The following is a 24,784-nucleotide window of genomic DNA, read 5'->3' as shown; positions in this document are numbered from 1 at the left end:
GTTTTGGGATGAATTCATGAATCCTTTCAACAGTACTGTTCAACTTAACTGAATGAGCCCATTAGTGGTCTTCCACTGCCATCTAGAGGTTATAAATTGCATTTACTCAAGCAACACTGTTTTTAAACATAACTGTTATAGTGTTTTTTTTTTTTTTTTTTGCCCAATCTCTCTTAAATTTTGCATGCTTGTTTAGAATGAAATTATGCATTGTTTTACACAGTTTTGATAATGTGTGGGCTTTCTGTTTGTATTAATAGGCTTTTGTGTACACTATGAAAAGAACATATTATAAAATTACTGGTTTATAGTTGTCCAAATGCAATTGTTCAACATGTTTTTGATAATTATTGACCTTCAGAGTCTACAGAATTGTACTTCAGTGGTTTTATTGATTTTCATCTTAAACCGTATCACAAGTATGCCAAAGTAACTTTTTAAAATAATCTTGAATATTTAATTAACAGCTTTATTGACAACATTGGTCCCAGAGGCAAAGTTGTTCAGAATGAGGAGATCTATCATATGATATGAAGATTTAGTGTTTTTGAGTGAATATATGAGCATTTTCAAACAATTTGGGGCCATTTACCATATAAATCTTGTGTTTTGAGACCTTTTCTACTGTTATAGCGCCACCTATGGTCTGATCTCCATGAAACTTTGCATGCTTGTTAAGAGTCACCTGATACATGATTTCACTGAGTTTCATACAGTTTTGAGTTTTCCTTTAGGTTTTATAGGCTTTGGGGTATGTTTGGCCACACCCCTTTTTCTAAATTACCCGGTTACAGCTAACCAAAGGACAAAATTCAACATTTTTTTAATAATTATTGATCTAGAGAGTCCACAGAATATTACTGCAGTGGTTTGGTTCCGATCGGGCAAAAAACCTAGGACTAGTTCGCAAAAGTAGGTTTTTAACATATTTGTGAATAACAATTGAACGATTTGATTGACAGCAATGGTTCTTGAGGCAAAGTTGTGCATTACGAGGAGATCTATCAAATGATATGCATATTGTGTTGATATGTGAAACACCACGTGATTACAGAGCCATAAAACTCGTTAGCGCCAACTAGTGGCCGATTTCTTTCAAAATTCTTACAGACCTTAAGGTTCATGAGTCGAACGTACCCAGCGAGTTTCGTTCCGATCAACATCCGTTAACCCTTTCAAATAGGTGCTTAAATTTGTTTGGCCAATGACGGCCATGTTTTTTGAGATATGCAAATGTCCTCATAAGTACTTGTGCCCCTTCAGACCAAGACACTGCATACCGATTTTCAAGTTGATCGAGCCAACGGTTGCCTAGTTATAGCAATTTATGTGTTTTTTCTATCTTATAGCGCCCCCAAGTGGCAGAGATGCGCAATTTTTTTGATTTGACCAAAGATTGAGCTCATACATATGTGTACCGAGTTTGGTGAAGATATCTCATTCCGTTCAAGAGTTATAGTCAAAATAGTATTTGGCTAACGTTAGCATAGACGCTTTTTGGCGTACTGTTTCGCGTAAGAATTGAAATTTCAACTTTTTTTTAATAATTATTGATATTGAGTGTCCAGGGAATATTTATGAAGTGGTTTGGTTCTGATTGGTTGAAAATCCTAGGACTAGTTCGCAAAAGTAGGTTTCGGATATAGCTCGATTTTGCGAGAAAACGGTGCGTCGTAGACCCCAAAAAGGCGCCGTGCACTTTTGTTCGGGCTAACCCAAGGATTGCAACAATGCCATGTTTTTGAGTCCATGGCTAACGGTATACGATTTACTGCCAAAAATGTCCAAAATTTTTGCTTTTTGCGCTGTAGCGCCCCCGTTAGGCCGATTGGGCTGAGACTTTGATAAGTTCTCCCCAAATTGAGCTCTACGATCTGTCCAAATTTCAGCTCTCTAGGCCTTACGGTTTGGGCTGCACGTTCAGTTTTAGGGCAGAAGAATAATAATAATAATAATAATAATAATAATAATAATAATAAAAATCCTAACAAATACAATAGGGTTTCAGCACTGCGTGCTTGAACCCCTAATAATTAAAGCTGCAAGCAGCATTTACCGGGGTTCAAGCACATTAAGGCCTCTGAGGTGGTCTGAGCCAACCTGGATGCATGGATGACATTTAAACACATCCAAAATGGAGAACAGGTTAACAGACAGACACACACACTGAAAGTAAATGATTAGACTAATATATGTATACTCTATAAGCATATGCACACACACACACACAGAAAGACACACATATACATGCACAAACATTTTGTTGCAGATATAGGTATTTGAAATAAGTGATAGGTGACAATAAACTTATTGCAAGTCTTCTCTTTTTAAGAGTTTAGATGTCATTTTCAGGTTAAACTGTAATCACAATGTGGCAAAATAGTAAAAACTGATATATCTGTAAGAACAAAATGGAAAACATTGACTCAATGAGATTTAAAATGTTATAACAGTTACATTTTTAATGTTTTGGGATGAATTCAAGAATCCTTTCAACAGTACTGTTCAACTTAACTGAATGAGCCCATTAGTGGTCTTCCACTGCCATCTAGAGGTTATAAATTACATTTACTCAAGCAACACTGTTTTTAAACATAACTGTTATAGTGTTTTTTTTTTTTTTTTTGCCCAATCTCTCTTAAATTTTGCATGCTTGTTTAGAATGAAATTATGCATTGTTTTACACAGTTTTGATAATGTGTGGGCTTTCTGTTTGTATTAATAGGCCTTTGTGTACACTATGAAAAGAACATATTATAAAATTACTGGTTTATAGTTGTCCAAATGCAATTGTTCAACATGTTTTTGATAATTATTGACCTTCAGAGTCTACAGAATTGTACTTCAGTGGTTTTATTGATTTTCATCTTAAACCGTATCACAAGTATGCCAAAGTAACTTTTTAAAATAATCTTGAATATTTAATTAACAGCTTTATTGACAACATTGGTCCCAGAGGCAAAGTTGTTCAGAATGAGGAGATCTATCATATGATATGAAGATTTAGTGTTTTTGAGTGAATATATGAGCATTTTCAAACAATTTGGGGCCATTTACCATATAAATCTTGTGTTTTGAGACCTTTTCTACTGTTATAGCGCCACCTATGGTCTGATCTCCATGAAACTTTGCATGCTTGTTAAGAGTCACCTGATACATGATTTCACTGAGTTTCATACAGTTTTGAGTTTTCCTTTAGGTTTTATAGGCTTTGGGGTATGTTTGACCACACCCCTTTTTCTAAATTACCCGGTTACAGCAAACCAAAGGACAAAATTCAACATTTTTTTAATAATTATTGATCTAGAGAGTCCACAGAATATTACTGCAGTGGTTTGGTTCCGATCGGGCAAAAAACCTAGGACTAGTTCGCAAAAGTAGGTTTTTAACATATTTGTGAATAACAATTGAACGATTTGATTGACAGCGATGGTTCTTGAGGCAAAGTTGTGCATTACGAGGAGATCTATCAAATGATATGCATATTGTGTTGATATGTGAAACACCACGTGATTACAGAGCCATAAAACTCGTTAGCGCCAACTAGTGGCCGATTTCTTTCAAAATTCTTACAGACCTTAAGGTTCATGAGTCGAACGTACCCAGCGAGTTTCGTTCCGATCAACATCCGTTAACCCTTTCAAATAGGTGCTTAAATTTGTTTGGCCAATGACGGCCATGTTTTTTGAGATATGCAAATGTCCTCATAAGTACTTGTGCCCCTTCAGACCAAGACACTGCATACCGATTTTCAAGTTGATCGAGCCAACGGTTGCCTAGTTATAGTAATTTATGTGTTTTTTCTATCTTATAGCGCCCCCAAGTGGCAGAGATGCGCAATTTTTTTGATTTGACCAAAGATTGAGCTCATACATATGTGTACCGAGTTTGGTGAAGATATCTCATTCCGTTCAAGAGTTATAGTCAAAATAGTATTTGGCTAACGTTAGCATGGACGCTTTTTGGCGTACTGTTTCGCGTAAGAATTGAAATTTCAACTTTTTTTTAATAATTATTGATATTGAGTGTCCAGGGAATATTTATGAAGTGGTTTGGTTCTGATTGGTTGAAAATCCTAGGACTAGTTCGCAAAAGTAGGTTTCGGATATAGCTCGATTTTGCGAGAAAACGGTGCGTCGTAGACCCCAAAAAGGCGCTGTGCACTTTTGTTCGGGCTAACCCAAGGATTGCAACAATGCCATGTTTTTGAGTCTACGGCTAACGGTATACGATTTACGGCCAAAAATGTCAAAATTTTTTGTTTTTTGCGCTGTAGCGCCCCCGTTAGGCCGATTGGGCTGAGACTTTGATAAGTTCTCCCCAAATTGAGCTCTACGATCTGTCCAAATTTCAGCTCTCTACGCCTTACGGTTTGGGCTGCACGTTCAGTTCTAGGGCAGAAGAATAATAATAATAATAATAATAATAATTAAAGCTGCAAGCAGCATTTACCGGGGTTCAAGCACATTAAGGCCTCTGAGGTGGTCTGAGCCAACCTGGATGCATGGATGACAGTTAAACACATCCAAAATGGAGAACAGGCTAACAGACAGACACACACACTGAAAGTAAATGATTAGACTACTAAATGTATACTCTATAAGCATATGCACACACACACACACACACACACACACACACAGAAAGACACACATATACATGCACAAACATTTTGTTGCAGATATAGGTATTTGAAATAAGTGATAGGTGACAAGAAACTTATTGCAAGTCTTCTCTTTTTAAGAGTTTTGATGTCATTTTCAGGTTAAACTGTAATCACAATGTGGCAAAATAGTAAAAACTGATATATCTGTAAGAACAAAATGGAAAACATTGACTCAATGAGATTTAAAATGTTATAACAGTTACATTTTTAATGTTTTGGGATGAATTCATGAATCCTTTCAACAGTGCTGTTCAACTTAACTGAATGAGCCCATTAGTGGTCTTCCACTGCCATCTAGAGGTTATAAATTGCATTTACTCAAGCAACACTGTTTATAAACATAACTGTTATAGTGTTTTTTTTTTTTTTTTTTTGCCCAATCTCTCTTAAATTTTGCATGCTTGTTTAGAATGAAATTATGCATTGTTTTACACAGTTTTGATAATGTGTGGGCTTTCTGTTTGTATTAATAGGCCTTTGTGTACACTATGAAAAGAACATATTATAAAATTACTGGTTTATAGTTGTCCAAATGCAATTGTTCAACATGTTTTTGATAATTATTGACCTTCAGAGTCTACAGAATTGTACTTCAGTGGTTTTATTGATTTTCATCTTAAACCGTATCACAAGTATGCCAAAGTAACTTTTTAAAATAATCTTGAATATTTAATTAACAGCTTTATTGACAACATTGGTCCCAGAGGCAAAGTTGTTCAGAATGAGGAGGTCTATCATATGATATGAAGATTTAGTGTTTTTGAGTGAATATATGAGCATTTTCAAACAATTTGGGGCCATTTACCATATAAATCTTGTGTTTTGAGACCTTTTCTACTGTTATAGCGCCACCTATGGTCTGATCTCCATGAAACTTTGCATGCTTGTTAAGAGTAACCTGTTACATGATTTCACTGAGTTTCATAAAGTTTTGAGTTTTCGTTTAGGCTTTATAGGCTTTGGGGTATGTTTGGCCACACCCCTTTTTCTATATTACCCCTTTACAGCTAACCAAAGGACAAAATTCAACATTTTTTTAATAATTATTGATCTAGAGAGTCCACAGAATATTACTGCAGTGGTTTGGTTCCGATCGGGCCAAAAACCTAGGACTAGTTCGCAAAAGTAGGTTTTTAACATATTTGTGAATAACAATTGAACGATTTGATTGACAGCAATGGTTCTTGAGGCAAAGTTGTGCATTATGAGGAGATCTATCAAATGATATGCATATTGTGTTGATATGTGAAACACCACGTGATTACAGAGCCATAAAACTCGTTAGCGCCAACTAGTGGCCGATTTCTTTCAAAATTCTTACAGACCTTAAGGTTCATGAGTCGAACGTACCCAGCGAGTTTCGTTCCGATCAACATCCGTTAACCCTTTCAAATAGGTGCTTAAATTTGTTTGGCCAATGGCGGCCATGTTTTTTGAGATATGCAAATGTACTCATAGGTACTTGTGCCCCTTCAGACCAAGACACTGCATACCGATTTTCAAGTCGATCGAGCCAACGGTTGCCTAGTTATAGCAATTTATGTGTTTTTTCTATCTTATAGCGCCCCCAAGTGGTAGAGATGTGCAATTTTTTTTATTTGACCAAAGATTGAGCTCATACATATGTGTACCGAGTTTGGTGAAGATATCTCATTCCGTTCAAGAGTTATAGTCAAAATAGCATTTGGCTAACGTTAGCATAGACGCTTTTTGGTGTACTGTTTCGCGTAAGAATTGAAATTTCAACTTTTTTTTGATAATTATTGATATTGAGTGTCCAGGGAATATTTATGAATTGGTTTGGTTCTGATTGGTTGAAAATCCTAGGACTAGTTCGCAAAAGTAGGTTTCGGATATAGCTCGATTTTGCGAGAAAACGGTGCGTCGTAGACCCCAAAAAGGCGCCGTGCACTTTTGTTCGGGCTAACCCAAGGATTGCAACAATGCCATGTTTTTGAGTCTACGGCTAACGGTTTACGATTTACGGCCAAAAATGTCCAAAATTTTAGTTTTTTGCGCTGTAGCGCCCCCGTTAGGCCGATTGGGTCGAGACTCGGTATCTGACAAGAAGGCCGGACTACTACATTCTGACCAAATTTCAGCTTTCTAGGCCTTACGGTTTGGGCTGCACGAACAGTTTTAGTGGAGAATAATAATAATAATAATAATAATAATAATAAAAATCCTAACAAATACAATAGGGTTTCAGCACTGCGTGCTTGAACCCCTAATTAAAGCTGCAAGCAGCATTTACCGGGGTTCAAGCACATTAAGGCCTCTGAGGTGGTCAGAGCCAACCTGGATGTTTGGATGACATTTAAACACATCCAAAATGGAGAACAGGCTAACAGACAGACACACACACTGACAGCAAATGATTAGACTAATATATGTATACTCTATAAGCATATGCACACACACACACACACAAAGACACACATATACATGGACACACATTTTGTTGCAGATATAGGTATTTGAAATAAGTGATAGGTGACAAACTTATTGCAAGTCTTCTCTTTTTTAGAGTTTAGATGTCATTTTCAGGTTAAACTGTAATCATAATGTGGCAAAATTGTAAAAACTGATACATCTGTATGATCAAAATGGAAAACATTGATTCAGTAAGATTTAAAATGTTATAACAGTTAATTTATTAATGTTTTGGCAAGAATTCATGAAAACAGTGCTGTTCAACTTAGCTGAATGAGCCCATTAGTGGTCTTCCGCTGCCATCTAGTGGTTATAAATTGCATTTACTCAAACAACCCTGGTTTTGAACATAACTGTTATAGTGTTGTTATTTTTTTTTTCCCAATCTCTCTTAAATTTTGCATGCTTGTTTAGAATGAAATTATGCATTATTTTACACAGTTTTGATAATTTGTGGGCTTTCTGTTTGTATTAATAGGCCTTTGTGTACACTATGCAAATAACATATTATAAAATTATTGGTTTATAGTTGCCCAAATGCAATTGTTCAACATGTTTTTGATAATTATTGACCTTCTGAGTCTAGAGAATTGTACTTCAGTGGTTTTATTGATTTTCATCTTAAACCGTATCACAAGTATGCCAAAGTAACTTTTTTAAATAATCTTGAATATTTAATTAACAGCTTTATTGACAACATTGGTCCCAGAGGCAAAGTTGTTCAGAATGAGGAGATTTATCATATGATATGAAGATCTAGTGTTTTTGAGTGAATATATGAACATTTTCAAACACTTTGAGGCCTTTTACCATATAAATCTTGTGTTTTGAGACCTTTTCTACTGTTATAGCGCCACCTATGGTCTGATCTCCATGAAACTTTGCATGCTTGTTAAGAGTCACCTGCTACATGATGTCACTGAGTTTCATAAAGTTTTGAGTTTTCGTTTAGGTTTTATAGGCTTTGGGGTATGTTTGGCCACACCCCTTTTTCTATATTACCCCTTTACAGCTAACCAAAGGACAAAATTCAACATTTTTTTAATAATTATTGATCTAGAGAGTCCACAGAATATTACTGCAGTGGTTTGGTTCCGATCGGACAAAAAACCAAGGACTAGTTCGCAAAAGTAGGTTTTTAACATATTTGTAAATAACAATTGAACGATTTGATTGACAGCAATGGTTCTTGAGGCAAAGTTGTGCATTATGAGGAGATCTATCAAATGATATGCATATTGTGTTGATATGTGAAACACCACGTGATTACAGAGCCATAAAACTCGTTAGCGCCAACTAGTGGCCGATTTCTTTCAAAATTCTTACAGACCTTAAGGTTCATGAGTCGAACGTACCCAGCGAGTTTCGTTCCGATCAACATCCGTTAACCCTTTCAAATAGGTGCTTAAATTTGTTTGGCCAATGGCGGCCATGTTTTTTTGAGATATGCAAATGTCCTCATAGGTACTTGTGCCCCTTCAGACCAAGACACTGCATACCGATTTTCAAGTCGATCGAGCCAACGGTTGCCTAGTTATAGCCATTTATGTGTTTTTTCTATCTTATAGCGCCCCCAAGTGGCAGAGATGCGCAATTTTTTTGATTTGACCAAAGATTGAGCTCTTACATATGCGTACCGAGTTTGGTGAAGATATCTCATTCCGTTCAAGAGTTATAGTTAAAATAGCATTTGGCTAACGTTAGCATTGACGCTTTTTGGTGTACTGTTTCGCGTAAGAATTGAAATTTCAACTTTTTTTTGATAATTATTGATATTGAGTGTCCAGGGAATATTCATGAAGTGGTTTGGTTCTGATTGGTTGAAAATCCTAGGACTAGTTCGCAAAAGTAGGTTTCGGATATAGCTCGATTTTGCGAGAAAACGGTGCGTCGTAGACCCCAAAAAGGCGCCGTACACTTTTGTTCGGGATAACCCAAGGATTGCAACAATGCCATATTTTTGAGTCTATGGCTAACGGTTTACACTTTACGGCCAAAAATGTCCAAAATTTTTGTTTTTTGCGCTGTAGCGCCCCCGTTAGGCCGATTGGGCCGGTTCTTTGTATCTGAGTAGCGAGCAAGACTACTACGATCTGACCAAGTTTCAGCTCTCTAGGCCTTACGGTTTGGGCTGCACGTTCAGTTTTAAGGCGGAAGAATAATAATAATAATTAAAGCTGCAAGCAGCATTTTACCGGGGTTCAAGCATTTAAGGCATCTGAGGTGGTCAGAGCCAACCTGGATGTTTGGATGACATTTAAACACATCCAAAATGGAGAACAGGTTAACAGACAGACACACACACTGAAAGTAAATGATTAGACTAATATATGTATACTCTATAAGCATATGCACACACACACACACAAAGACACACATATACATGCACAAACATTTTGTTGCAGATATAGGTATTTGAAATAAGTGATAGGTGACATACAATTATTGCAAGTCTTCTCTTTTTCAGAGTTTAGATGTCATTTTCAGGTTAAACTGTAATCATAATGTGGCAAAATTGTAAAAACTGATACATCTGTATAAACAAAATGGAAAACATCAATTCAATGAGATTTAAAATGTTATAACAGTTCATTTATTAATGTTTTGGCATGAATTCATGAAAACAGTACTGTTCAACTAGCTGAATGAGCCCATTAGTGGTCTTCCGCTGCCATCTAGTGGTTATAAATTGCATTTACTTAAACAACACTGTGTTTTAAAACATAACTGTTATAGTGTTGTAATTTTTTTTTGCCCAATCTCTCTTAAATTTTGCATGCTTGTTTAGAATGAAATCATGCATTATTTTACACAGTTTTGATAATTTGTGGGCTTTCTGTTTGTATAAATAGGCCTTTGTGTACACTATGCAAATAACATATTATAAAATTATTGGTTTATAGTTGCCCAAATGCAATTGTTCAACATGTTTTTGATAATTATTGACCTTCAGAGTCTAGAGAATTGTACTTCAGTGGTTTTATTGATTTTCATCTTAAACCGTATCACAAGTATGCCAAAGTAACTTTTTTCAATAATCTTGAATATTTAATTAACAGCTTTATTGACAACATTGGTCCCAGAGGCAAAGTTGTTCAGAATGAGGAGATTTATCATATGATATGAAGATTTAGTGTTTTTGAGTGAATATATGAACATTTTCAAACAATTTGAGGCCATTTACCATATAAATCTTGTGTTTTGAGACCATTTCTACTGTTATAGCGCCACCTATGGTCTGATCTCCATGAAACTTTGCATGCTTGTTAAGAGTCACCTGTTACATGATTTCACTGAGTTTCATAAAGTTTTGAGTTTTCCTTTAGGTTTTATAGGCTTTGGGGTATGTTTGGCCACACCCCTTTTTCTAAATTACCCTTTTACAGCTAACCAAAGGACAAAATTCAACATTTTTTTAATAATTATTGATCTAGAGAGTCCACAGAATATTACTGCAGTGGTTTGGTTCCGATCGGACAAAAAACCTAGGACTAGTTCGCAAAAGTAGGTTTTTAACATATTTGTGAATAACAATTGAACGATTTGATTGACAGCAATGGTTCTAGAGGCAAAGTTGTGCATTACGAGGAGACCTATCAAATGATATGCATATTGTGTTGATATGTGAAACACCACGTGATTACAGAGCCATGAAACTCGTTAGCGCCAACTAGTGGCCGATTTCTTTCAAAATTCTTACAGACCTTAAGGTTCATGAGTCGAACATACCCAGCGAGTTTCGTTCCGATCAACATCCGTTAACCCTTTCAAATAGGTGCTTAAATTTGTTTGGCCAATGGCGGCCATGTTTTTTGAGATATGCAAATGTCCTCATAGGAACTTGTGCCCCTTCAGACCAAGACACTGCATACCGATTTTCAAGTCGATCGAGCCAACGGTTGCCTAGTTATAGCAATTTATGTGTTTTTTCTATCTTATAGCGCCCCCAAGTGGCAGAGATGCGCAATTTTTTTGATTTGACCAAAGATTGAGCTCATACATATGTGTACCGAGTTTGGTGAAGATATCTCATTCCGTACAAGAGTTATAGTCAAAATAGCATTTGGCTAACGTTAGCATAGACGCTTTTTGGTGAACTGTTTCGCGTAAGAATTGAAATTTCAACTTTTTTTTGATAATTTTTGATATTGAGTGTCCAGGGAATATTTATGAATTGGTTTGGTTCTGATTGGTTGAAAATCCTAGGACTAGTTCGCAAAAGTAGGTTTCGGATATAGCTCGATTTTGCGAGAAAACGGTGCGTCGTAGACCCCAAAAAGGCGCCATACACTTTTGTTTGGGCTAACCCAAGGATTGTAACAATGCCATGTTTTTGAGTCTACGGCTAACGGTTTACGATTTACGGCCAAAAATGTCAAAAATTTTAGTTTTTTGCGCTGTAGCGCCCCCGTTAGGCCGATTGGGTCGAGACTCGGTATCTGACAAGAAGGCCGGACTACTACATTCTGACCAAATTTCAGCTTTCTAGGCCTTACGGTTTGGGCTGCACGAACAGTTTGAGTGGAGAATAATAATAATAATAATAATAATAATAAAAATCCTAACAAATACAATAGGGTTTCAGCACTGCGTGCTTGAACCCCTAATTAAAGCTGCAAGCAGCATTTATCGGGGTTCAAGCACATTAAGGCCTCTGAGGTGGTCTGAGCCAACCTGGATGCATGGATGACAGTTAAACACATCCAAAATGGAGAACAGGTTAACAGACAGACACACACACTGAAAGTAAATGATTAGACTAATATATGTATACTCTATAAGCATATGCACACACACACACACACACACACAAAGACACACATATACATGCACAAACAACCTGAATGCATGGATGACAGTTAAACACATCCAAAATGGAGAACAGGATAACAGACAGACACACACACTGAAACTAAATGATTAGACTAATATATGTATACTCTATAAGCATATGCACACACACACACACACACACACACACACACACAAAGACACACATATACATGCACAAACATTTTGTTGCAGATATAGGTATTTGAAATAAGTGATAGGTGACCATAAACTTATTGCAAGTCTTTTCTTTTTAAGAGTTTAGATGTCATTTTCAGGTTAAACTGTAATCATAAAGTGACAAAATTTTAAAAACTGATATATCTGTATGAACAAAATGGAAAACATTGACTCAATGAGATTTAAAATGTTATAACAGTTCATTTTTTAATGTTTTGGCATGAATTCATGAATCCTTTCAACAGTACTGTTCAACTTTACTGAATGAGCCCATTAGTGGTCTTCCGCTGCCATCTAGTGGTTATAAATTGCATTTACTCCAACAACACTGTGTTTTTAAACATAACTGTTATAGTGTTTTTTTTTTTTTTTGCCCAATCTCTCTTAAATTTTGCATGCTTGTTTAGAATGAAATTATGCATTATTTTACACAGTTTTGATAATTTGTGGGCTTTCTGATTGTATTAATAGGCCTTTGTGTGCACTATGAAAAGAACATATTATAAAATGACTGGTTTATAGTTGCCCAAATGCAATTGTTCAACATGTTTTTGATAATTATTGACCTTCAGAGTCTAGAGAATTGTACTTCAGTGGTTTTATTTATTTTCATCTTAAACTGTATCACAAGTATGCCAAAGTAACTTTTTTAAATAATCTTGAATATTTAATTAACAGCTTTATTGACAACATTGGTCCCAGAGGCAAAGTTGTTCAGAATGAGGAGATATATCATATGATATGAAGATTTGGTGTTTTTGAGTGAATATATGAGCATTTTCAAACAATTTGAGGCCATTTACCATAGAAATCTTGTGTTTTGAGACCTTTTCTACTGTTATAGCGCCACCTATGGTCTGATCTCCATGGAACTTTGCATGCTTGTTAAGAGTAACCTGTTACATGATTTCACTGAGTTTCATAAAGTTTTGAGTTTTCGTTTAGGTTTTATAGGCTTTGGGGTATGTTTGGCCACACCCCTTTTTAAATATTACCGCTTTACAGCTAACCAAAGGACAAAATTCAACATTTTTTTAATAATTATTGATCTAGAGAGTCCACAGAATATTACTGCAGTGGTTTGGTTCCGATCGGGCAAAAAACCTAGGACTAGTTCGCAAAAGTAGGTTTTTAACATATTTGTGAATAACAATTGAACGATTTGATTGACAGCAATGGTTCTTGAGGCAAAGTTGTGCATTACGAGGAGATCTATCAAATGATATGCATATTGTGTTGATATGTGAAATACCACGTGATTACAGAGCCATAAAACTCGTTAGCGCCAACTAGTGGCCGATTTCTTTCAAAATTCTTACAGACCTTAAGGTTCATGAGTCGAACGTACCCAGCGAGTTTCGTTCCGATCAACATCCGTTAACCCTTTCAAATAGGTGCTTAAATTTGTTTGGCCAATGACGGCCATGTTTTTTGAGATATGCAAATGTCCTCATAAGTACTTGTGCCCCTTCAGACCAAGACACTGCATACCGATTTTCAAGTTGATCGAGCCAACGGTTGCCTAGTTATAGCAATTTATGTGTTTTTTCTATCTTATAGCGCCCCCAAGTGGCAGAGATGCGCAATTTTTTTGATTTGACCAAAGATTGAGCTCATACATATGTGTACCGAGTTTGGTGAAGATATCTCATTCCGTTCAAGAGTTATAGTCAAAATAGTATTTGGCTAACGTTAGCATAGACGCTTTTTGGCGTACTGTTTCGCGTAAGAATTGAAATTTCAACTTTTTTTTAATAATTATTGATATTGAGTGTCCAGGGAATATTTATGAAGTGGTTTGGTTCTGATTGGTTGAAAATCCTAGGACTAGTTCGCAAAAGTAGGTTTCGGATATAGCTCGATTTTGCGAGAAAACGGTGCGTCGTAGACCCCAAAAAGGCGCCGTGCACTTTTGTTTGGGCTAACCCAAGGATTGCAAAAATGCCATGTTTTTGAGTCTACGGCTAACGGTATACGATTTACGGCCAAAAATGTCCAAAATTTTTGCTTTTTGCGCTGTAGCGCCCCCGTTAGGCCGATTGGGCTGAGACTTTGATAAGTTCTCCCCAAATTGAGCTCTACGATCTGTCCAAATTTCAGCTCTCTAGGCCTTACGGTTTGGGCTGCACGTTCAGTTCTAGGGCAGAAGAATAATAATAATAATAATAATAATTAAAGCTGCAAGCAGCATTTACCGGGGTTCAAGCATTTAAGGCATCTGAGGTGGTTAGAGCCAACCTGGACGTATGGATGACCGCTGAACACATCCAAAATGGAGAATAGGCTAACAGACAGACACACACACTGAAAGTAAATTATTAGACTAATATATTCATACTCTATAAGCATACGCATACACACAAAGACAAAGACACACATATACATGCACACACATTTTGTTGCAGATGTTGGGATTTGAAATAAGTGATAGGTGACAATAAATGTATTGCAAGTCTTCTCTTTTTAAGAGTTTAGATGTCATTTTCAGTTTAAACTGTAATCATAATGTGGCAAAATTGTAAAAACTGATATATCTGTATAAACAAAATGGAAAACATCAATTCAATGAGATTTAAAATGTTATAACAGTTAATTTATTAATGTTTTGGCATGAATTCATGAAAACAGTACTGTTTAACTAGCTGAATGAGCCCATTAGTGGTCTTCCGCTGCCATCTAGTGGTTATAAATTGCATTTACTCAAACAACACTGTGTTTTAAAACATAACTGTTATAGTGTTGTAATTTTTTTTTGCCCAATCTCTCTTAAATTTTGCATGCTTGTTTAGAATGAAATCATGCATTATTTTACACAGTTTTAATAATTTGTGGGCTTTCTGTTTGTATAAATAGGCCTTTGTGTACACTATGCAAATAACATATTATAAAATTATTGGTTTATAGTTGCCCAAATGCAATTGTTCAACATGTTTTTGATAATTATTGACCTTCAGAGTCTAGAGAATTGTACTTCAGTGGTTTTATTGATTTTCATCTTAAACCGTATCACAAGTATGCCAAAGTAACTTTTTTAAATAATCTTGAATATTTAATTAACAGCTTTATTGACAACATTGGTCCCTGAGGCAAAGTTGTTCAGAATGAGGAGCTGTATCATATGATATGAAGATTTAGTGTTTTTGAGTGAATATATGAACATTTTCAAACAATTTGAGGCCATTTACCATAGAAATCTTGTGTTTTGAGACCTTTTCTACTGTTATAGCACCACCTATGGTCTGATCTCCATGAAACTTGGCATGCTTGTTAAGAGTAACCTGTTACATGATTTCACTGAGTTTCATAAAGTTTTGAGTTTTCGTTTAGGTTTTATAGGCTTTGGGGTATGTTTGACCATACCCCTTTTTCTAAATTACCCCTTTACAGCTAACCAAAGGACAAAATTCAACATGTTTTTAATAATTATTGATCTAGAGAGTCCACAGAATATTACTGCAGTGGTTTGGTTCCGATCGGGCAAAAAACCTAGGACTAGTTCGCAAAAGTAGGTTTTTAACATATTTGTGAATAACAATTGAACGATTTGATTGACAGCAATGGTTCTTGAGGCAAAGTTGTGCATCACGAGGAGATCTATCAAATGATATGCATATTGTGTTGATATGTGAAACACCACGTGATTACAGAGCCATAAAACTCGTTAGCGCCAACTAGTGGCCGATTTCTTTCAAAATTCTTACAGACATTAAGGTTCATGAGTCGAACGTACCCAGCGAGTTTCGTTCCGATCAACATCCGTTAACCCTTTCAAATAGGTGCTTAAAATTGTTTGGCCAATGGCGGCCATGTTTTTTGAGATATGCAAATGTCCTCATAGGTACTTGTGCCCCTTCAGACCAAGACACTGCATACCAATTTTCAAGTCGATCGAGCGAACGGTTGCCTAGTTATAGCCATTTATGTGTTTTTTAAATCTTATTGCGCCCCCAAGTGGCAGAGATGCGCAATTTTTTTGATTTTACCCAAAATTGAGCTCGTACATATGTGTACCAAGTTTGGTGAAGTTATCTCATTTCGTTCAAGAGTTATAGTTAAAATAGCATTTGGCCAACGTTACTATAGATGGTTTTTGGCGTACTGTTTCGCGTAAAAATTGAAATTTCAACTTTTTTTTGATAATTATTGATATTGAGTGTCCAGGGAATATTTCTGAAGTGGTTTGGTTCTGTTTGGTTGAAAATCCTAGGACTAGTTCGCAAAAGTAGGTTTCGGATATAGCTCGATTTTGCGAGGAAACGGTGCGTCGTAGACCCCAAAAAGGCGCCGTGCACTTTTGTTCGGGCTAACCCAAGGATTGCTACGATGCCATGTTTTTGAGTTTATGGCTAACGGTTTACGATTCACGGCCAAAAATGTCCAAAATTTTTGTTTTTTGCGCTGTAGCGCCCCCGTTTGGCCGATTGGGCTGAGACTTTGATAAGTTCTCCCCAAAATGAGCTCTACGATCTGTCCAAATTTCAGCTCTCTAGGCCTTACGGTTTGGGCTGCACGTTCAGTTCTAGGGCGGAAGAATAATAATAATAATTAAAGCTGCAAGCAGCATTTTACCGGGGTTCAAGCATTTAAGGCATCTGAGGTGGTCAGAGCCAACCTGGATGTTTGGATGACAGTTAAACACATCCAAAATGGAGAACAGGTTAACAGACAGACACACACACTGAAAGTAAATGATTAGACTAATATATGTATACTCTATAAGCATATGCACACACACACACAAAGACACACATATACACGCACAAACATTTTGTTGCAGATATAGGTATTTGAAATAAGTGATAGGTGACAATAAACTTATTGCAAGTCTTCTCTTTTTAAGAGTTTAGATGTCATTTTCAGGTTAAACTGTAATGATAATGTGGCAAAATTTTAAAAACTGATATATCTGTATGAACAAAATGGAAAACATTGACTCAATGAGATTTAAAATGTTATAACAGTTAATTTTTTAATGTTTTGGCATGAATTCATGAATCCTTTCAACAGTACTGTTCAACTTTACTGAATGAGCCCATTAGTGGTCTTCCACTGCCATCTAGAGGTTATAAATTGCATTTACTCAAACAACACTGTGTTTTAAAACATAACTGTTATAGTGTTGTAATTTTTTTTTGCCCAATCTCTCTTAAATTTTGCATGCCTGTTTAAAAAGAAATCATGCATTATTTTACACAGTTTTGATAATTTGTGGGCTTTCTGTTTGTATTAATAGGCCTTTGTGTACACTATGCAAATAACATATTATAAAATCACTGGTTTACAGTTGTCCAAATGCAATTGTTCAACATGTTTTTGATAATTATTGACCTTCAGAGTCTAGAGAATTGTACTTCAGTGGTTTTATTGATTTTCATCTGAAACCCTATCACTAGTATGCCAAAGTAACTTTTTAAAATAATCTTGAATATTTAATTAACAGCTTTATAGACAACGTTGGTCCCAGAGGCAAAGTTGTTCAGAATGAGGAGATTTATCAAATGATATGAAGATTTAGTGTTTTTGAGTGAATATATGAGCATTTTCAAACAATTTGAGGCCATTTACCATATAAATCTTGTGTTTTGAGACCTTTTCTACTGTTATAGCGCCACCTATGGTCCGATCTCCATGAAACTTTGCATGCTTGTTAAGAGTCACCTGTTACATGATTTCACCGAGTTTCATAAAGTTTTGAGTTTTCGTTTAGGTTTTATAGGCTTTGGAGTATGTTTGGCCACACCCCTTTTTCTAAATTACCCCTTTACAGCTAACCAAAGGACAAAATTCAACATGTTTTTAATAATTATTGATCTACAGAGTCCACAGAATATTACTGCAGTGGTTTGGTTCCGATCGGACAAAAAACCTAGGACTAGTTCGCAAAAGTAGGTTTTTAACATATTTGCGAATAACAATTGAACGATTTGATTGACAGCAATGGTTCTTGAGGCAAAGTTGTGCATTATGAGGAGATCTATCAAATGATATGCATATTGTGTTGATATGTGAAACACCACGTGATAACAGAGCCATAAAACTCGTTAGCGCCAACTAGTGGCCGATTTCTTTCAAAATTCTTACAGACCTTAAGGTTCATGAGTCGAACGTATCCAGCGAGTTTCGTTCCGATCAACATCCGTTAACCCTTTCAAATAGGTGCTTAAATTTGTTTGGCCAATGGCGGCCATGTTTTTTTGAGATATGCAAATGTCATCATAGGTACTTTTGCCCCTTCAGACCAAGACATTGCATACCAATTTTCAAGTCGATCGAGCCAACGGTTGCCTAGTTATAGCAATTTATGTGTTTTTTCTATCTTATAGCGCCCCCAAGTGGCAGAGATGCGCAATTTTTTTGATTTGACCAAAGATTGAGCTCATACATATGTATACCGAGTTTGGTGAAGATATCTCATTCCGTTCAAGAGTTATAGTTAAAATAGCATTTGGCTAACGTTAGCATAGACGCTTTTTGGTGTACTGTTTCGCGTAAGAATTGAAATTTCAACTTTTTTTTAATAATTATTGATATTGAGTGTCCAGGTAATATTTATGAAGTGGTTTGGTTCTGATTGGTTGAAAATCCTAGGACTAGTTCGCAAAAGTAGGTTTCGGATATAGCTCGATTTTGCGAGAAAACGGTGCGTCGTAGACCCCAAAAAGGCGCTGTGCACTTTTGTTCGGGCTAACCCAAGGATTGCAACAATGCCATGTTTTTGAGTTTATGGCTAACGGTATACGATATACGGCCAAAAATGTCCAAAATTTTTTTTTTTGCGCTGTAGCGCCCCCGTTAGGCCGATTGGGCCGGTTCTTTGTATCTGAGTAGCGAGCAAGACTACTACTATCTGACCAAGTTTCAGCTCTCTAGGCCTTACGGTTTGGGCTGCACGTTCAGTTTTAAGGCGGAAGAATAATAATAATAATAATAATAATAAAAATCCTAACAATTACAATAGGGTTTCAGCACTGCGTGCTTGAACCCCTAATTAAAGCTGCAAGCAGCATTTACGGGGTTCAAGCACTTAAGGGATCTTAGGTGGTCAGAGCCAACCTGGACATATATGGATGGCAGTTAAACACATCCAAAATGGAGAATAGGCTAACAGACAGACACACACACTGAAATTAAATGATTCAACTCGTTTTTAAGATTTTAGATGTCATTTTCAGGTTTCACTGTAATCATAATGTGGTAAAATTTTAAAAACTGATATGTCTGAATGAACAAAATGGAAAACTTTAACTCAATGAGATTTGAAATGTTGTAAGAGTGTTTTTTGTATTGTTTAGGCATTACATCCTTTCAACTGTACAGTTTAAGTTAGCTGAATGAGCCCATTAGTGGTTTTCCACTGCCATCTAGTGGTTATAAATGGCAATTTCTCATACATCAATGTGTTAATCCTTTTAACTCTTAGTGTTTTTTGCCCAATATCTCTTAAATATGGCATGCTCGTTTAGAATGAAATTATGCATTATTTTACACAGTTTTGATAATTTGTGGGCTTTCTGTTTGTATTAATAGGCCTTTGTGTACACTATGCAAATAACATATTATAAAATTACTGGTTTATAGTTGTCAAAATGCAATTGTTCAACATGTTTTTGATAATTATTGACCTTCTGAGTCTAGAGAATTGTACTTCAGTGGTTTTATTGATTTTCAGCTTAAAGCCTTGGAATACTTTGCCAAAGTAACTTTTTCAAATAATCTTGAATATTTAATTAACAGATTTATTGACAAAATTGGTCCCAGAGGCAAAGTTTTTCAGAATGAGGAGATCTATCATATGATATGAAGATTTTGTGTTTTTGAGTGAATATATGTGCATTTTCAAACAGTTTGAGGCCATTTACCATCTAAATCTTGTGTTATGAGACCTTTTCTACTGTTATAGCGCCACCTATGGATCAATCTCCATGAAACTTTGCAGCCTTGTTGAGAGTCACCTGTTACATGATTTCACCTAGTTTCATAAAGTTTTGAGTTTTCGTTTAGGTTTTATAGGCTTTGGGGTATGTTTGGCCACACCCCTTTTTCTAAATTACCCCTTTACAGCTAACCAAAGGACAAAATTCAACATGTTTTTGATAATTATTGATCTAGAGAGTCCACAGAATATTACTGCAGTGGTTTGGTTCTGATCGGGCAAAAAATCTAGGACTAGTTCGCAAAAGTAGGTTTTTAACATATTTGTGAATAACAATTGAACGATTTGATTGACAGCAATGGTTCTTGAGGCAAAGTTGTGCATTATGAGGAGATCTATCAAATGATATGCATATTGTGTTGATATGTGAAACACCACGTGATTACAGAGCCATAAAACTCGTTAGCGCCAACTAGTGGCCGATTTCTTTCAAAATTCTTACAGACCTTAAGGTTCATGAGTCGAACGTACCCAGCGAGTTTCGTTCCGATCAACATCCGTTAACCCTTTCAAATAGGTGCTTAAAATTGTTTGGCCAATGGCGGCCATGTTTTTTGAGATATGCAAATGTCCTCATAGGTACTTGTGCCCCTTCAGACCAAGACACTGCATACCGATTTTCAAGTCGATCGAGCCAACGGTTGCCTAGTTATAGCCATTTATGTGTTTTTTCTATCTTATTGCGCCCCCAAGTGGCAGAGATGCGCAATTTTTTTTATTTTACCCAAAATTGAGCTCGTACATATGTGTACCAAGTTTGGTGAAGTTATCTCATTCCGTTCAAGAGTTATAGTTAAAATAGCATTTGGCCAACGTTACTATAGACGCTTTTTGGCATACTGTTTCGTGTAAAAATTGAAATTTCAACTTTTTTTTGATAATTATTGATATTGAGTGTCCAGGGAATATTTCTGAAGTGGTTTGGTTCTGATTGGTTGAAAATCCTAGGACTAGTTCGCAAAAGTAGGTTTCGGATATAGCTCGATTTTGCGAGAAAACGGTGTGTCGTAGACCCCAAAAAGGCGCCGTGCACTTTTGTTCGGGCTAACCCAAGGATTGCTATGATGCCATGTTTTTGAGTTTATGGCTAACGGTTTACGATTCACGGCCAAAAACGTCCAAAATTTTTGTTTTTTGCGCTATAGCGCCCCCGTTTGGCCGATTGGGCTGAGACTTTGATAAGTTCTCCCCAAAATGAGCTCTACGATCTGTCCAAATTTCAGCTCTCTAGGCCTTACGGTTTGGGCTGCACGTTCAGTTCTAGGGCGGAAGAATAATAATAATAATAATTAAAGCTGCAAGCAGCATTTACCGGGGTTCAAGCACATTAAGGCCTCTGAGGTGGTCTGAGCCAACCTGGATGCATGGATGACATTTAAACACATCCAAAATGGAGAACAGGTTAACAGACAGACACACACACTGAAAGTAAATGATTAGACTAATATATGTATACTCTATAAGCATATGCACACACACACACACACAGAAAGACACACATATACATGCACAAACATTTTGTTGCAGATATAGGTATTTGAAATAAGTGATAGGTGACAATATACTTATTGCAAGTCTTCTCTTTTTAAGAGTTTTGATGTCATTTTCAGGTTAAACTGTAATCACAATGTGGCAAAATAGTAAAAACTGATATATCTGTAAGAACAAAATGGAAAACATTGACTCAATGAGATTTAAAATGTTATAACAGTTACATTTTTAATGTTTTGGGATGAATTCATGAATCCTTTCAACAGTACTGTTCAACTTAACTGAATGAGCCCATTAGTGGTCTTCCACTGCCATCTAGAGGTTATAAATTGCATTTACTCAAACAACACTGTGTTTTAAAACATAACTGTTATAGTGTTGTAATTTTTTTTTGCCCAATCTCTCTTAAATTTTGCATGCTTGTTTAGAATGAAATTATGCATTGTTTTACACAGTTTTGATAATGTGTGGGCTTTCTGTTTGTATTAATAAGCCTTTGTGTACACTATGAAAAGAACATATTATAAAATTACTGGTTTATAGTTGTCCAAATGCAATTGTTCAACATGTTTTTGATAATTATTGACCTTCAGAGTCTACAGAATTGTACTTCAGTGGTTTTATTGATTTTCATCTTAAACCGTATCACAAGTATGCCAAAGTAACTTTTTAAAATAATCTTGAATAATTAATTAACAGCTTTATTGACAACATTGGTCCCAGAGGCAAAGTTGTTCAGAATGAGGAGATCTATCATATGATATGAAGATTTAGTGTTTTTGAGTGAATATATGAGCATTTTCAAACAATTTGGGGCCATTTACCATATAAATCTTGTGTTTTGAGACCTTTTCTACTGTTATAGTGCCACCTATGGTCTGATCTCCATGAAACTTTGCATGCTTGTTAAGAGTCACCTGATACATGATTTCACTGAGTTTCATACAGTTTTGAGTTTTCCTTTAGGTTTTATAGGCTTTGGGGTATGTTTGGCCACACCCCTTTTTCTAAATTACCTGGTTACAACTAACCAAAGGACAAAATTCAACATTTTTTTAATAATTATTGATCTAGAGAGTCCACAGAATATTACTGCAGTGGTTTGGTTCCGATCGGGCAAAAAACCTAGGACTAGTTCGCAAAAGTAGGTTTTTAACATATTTGTGAATAACAATTGAACGATTTGATTGACAGCAATGGTTCTTGAGGCAAAGTTGTGTATTACGAGGAGATCTATCAAATGATATGCATATTGTGTTGATATGTGAAACACCACGTGATTACAGAGCCATAAAACTCGTTAGCGCCAACTAGTGGCCGATTTCTTTCAAAATTCTTACAGACCTTAAGGTTCATGAGTCGAACGTACCCAGCGAGTTTCGTTCCGATCAACATCCGTTAACCCTTTCAAATAGGTGCTTAAATTTGTTTGGCCAATGACGGCCATGTTTTTTGAGATATGCAAATGTCCTCATAAGTACTTGTGCCCCTTCAGACCAAGACACTGCATACCGATTTTCAAGTCGATCGAGCCAACGGTTGCCTAGTTATAGCAATTTATGTGTTTTTTCTATCTTATAGCGCCCCCAAGTGGCAGAGATGCGCAATTTTTTTGATTTGACCAAAGATTGAGCTCATACATATGTGTACCGAGTTTGGTGAAGATATCTCATTCCGTTCAAGAGTTATAGTCAAAATAGTATTTGGCTAACGTTAGCATAGACGCTTTTTGGCGTTCTGTTTCGCGTAAGAATTGAAATTTCAACTTTTTTTTAATAATTATTGATATTGAGTGTCCAGGGAATATTTATGAAGTGGTTTGGTTCTGATTGGTTGAAAATCCTAGGACTAGTTCGCAAAAGTAGGTTTCGGATATAGCTCGATTTTGCGAGAAAACGGTGCGTCGTAGACCCCAAAAAGGCGCCGTGCACTTTTGTTCGGGCTAACCCAAGGATTGCAACAATGCCATGTTTTTGAGTCTACGGCTAACGGTATACGATTTACGGCCAAAAATGTCCAAAATTTTTGCTTTTTGCGCTGTAGCGCCCCCGTTAGGCCGATTGGGCTGAGACTTTGATAAGTTCTCCCCAAATTGAGCTCTACGATCTGTCCAAATTTCAGCTCTCTAGGCCTTACGGTTTGGGCTGCACGTTCAGTTCTAGGGCAGAAGAATAATAATAATAATAATAATAATAATAATTAAAGCTGCAAGCAGCGTTTACCGGGGTTCAAGCACATTAAGGCCTCTGAGGTGGTTTCGGCCAACCTGGATGTACGGATGACAGTTAAACACATCCAAAATGGAGAACAGGGTAACAGACACACACACACACACACACTGAAAGTAAATGATTAGACTAATATATTAATACTCTATAAGTATATGCACAGACACACACACACACAAAGATATACACATATACATGCACACACATTTTGTTGCAGATATAGGTATTTGACATAAGTGATAGGTGACAATAAACTTATTGCAAGTCTTCTCTTTGTAAGAGTTTAAATGTCATTTTCAGGTTAAACTATAATCATAATGTTGAAAAATTGTAAAAACTGATATAACTGTATGAACAAAATGGAAAACATTGACTCGATGAGATTTAAAATGATATAACAGTTAATTTATTAATATTTTGGCATGAATTCATGAAACCTTTGAACAGTACTGTTTAACTTAGCTGAATGAGCCCATTAGTGGTCTTCCGCTGCCATCTAGTGGTTATAAATTGCATTTACTCAAAGAACACTGTTTTTAAACATAACTGTAAGTTGTACTCACCAATTGTTTTTCTTGCATTGTTCAGTTTGATGGGAGTCTTGTTCTTTTGAGCTATAACAATGCTGATGTATTTTTCTGGAGTGAAAAAATACGGCTTGGTGGTATTCCTGTCTTGCTGTTTGGACTTTAGCATTGAAATAACGCATTTTTTTTTTTTTTTTTTTCATCGGAGAGACTGCATGAAAGTACCCAACTATTGGGTCATTCTCGCTGACGTCTTGTCTTCTTTTCCATTTTTCTTGAAATTTCTGAAGAAGTTTTATTTTACTTCTGCTTACTTCCGTGGACGTCTGAGTGCAGCTGTAGCTATATTTGAAAATAGCGGGTTTTATATTTGTATTTTTTAAATTGAGATGGGCGTATTCAACTGCTTGTTTGTGATTGGTTGAAAACCAGTTAGTAGTTTTTGTACACAAAATGTAGCCTATCACATTAAGACTACGTTAGTCTGAATTTGTTT

At 36.1% G+C, this 24,784-nt stretch overlaps 2 long non-coding RNA genes across 4 annotated transcripts in view; one reads left to right on the top strand and one right to left on the bottom strand.

The window, feature by feature from the left end:
* The window catches only part of LOC127964700 (uncharacterized), a 49,354-nt gene extending 40,693 nt beyond the window's left edge, over nucleotides 1-8,661 (top strand). Inside the window, exon 4 of the long non-coding RNA XR_008155119.1 lies at nucleotides 8,052-8,661. This is a non-coding gene — a long non-coding RNA (uncharacterized LOC127964700). The remainder of the gene's footprint in view (nucleotides 1-8,051) is intronic.
* LOC127964701 (uncharacterized) lies at nucleotides 286-15,453 on the bottom strand. Of its 3 annotated transcripts, none has more exons than XR_008155122.1 (3): nucleotides 15,388-15,453; nucleotides 5,565-8,002; nucleotides 286-3,150 (listed from the first exon to the last, which is right to left on the bottom strand). It is a non-coding gene; the product is annotated as an uncharacterized LOC127964701 (long non-coding RNA). The 3 variants fall into 3 exon arrangements; XR_008155120.1 differs by lacking the exon at nucleotides 15,388-15,453 and adding an exon at nucleotides 13,006-13,082; XR_008155121.1 differs by lacking the exon at nucleotides 15,388-15,453 and adding an exon at nucleotides 10,377-10,616.
* Between the last annotated feature and the right edge of the window lie 9,331 nt (nucleotides 15,454-24,784).

The sequence above is a fragment of the Carassius gibelio genome, chromosome B9 (assembly GCF_023724105.1).
Source record: "Carassius gibelio isolate Cgi1373 ecotype wild population from Czech Republic chromosome B9, carGib1.2-hapl.c, whole genome shotgun sequence".
NCBI classification, from domain to species: domain Eukaryota; kingdom Metazoa; phylum Chordata; class Actinopteri; order Cypriniformes; family Cyprinidae; genus Carassius; species Carassius gibelio.
This window is presented reverse-complemented; position numbering and strand designations above follow the sequence as displayed.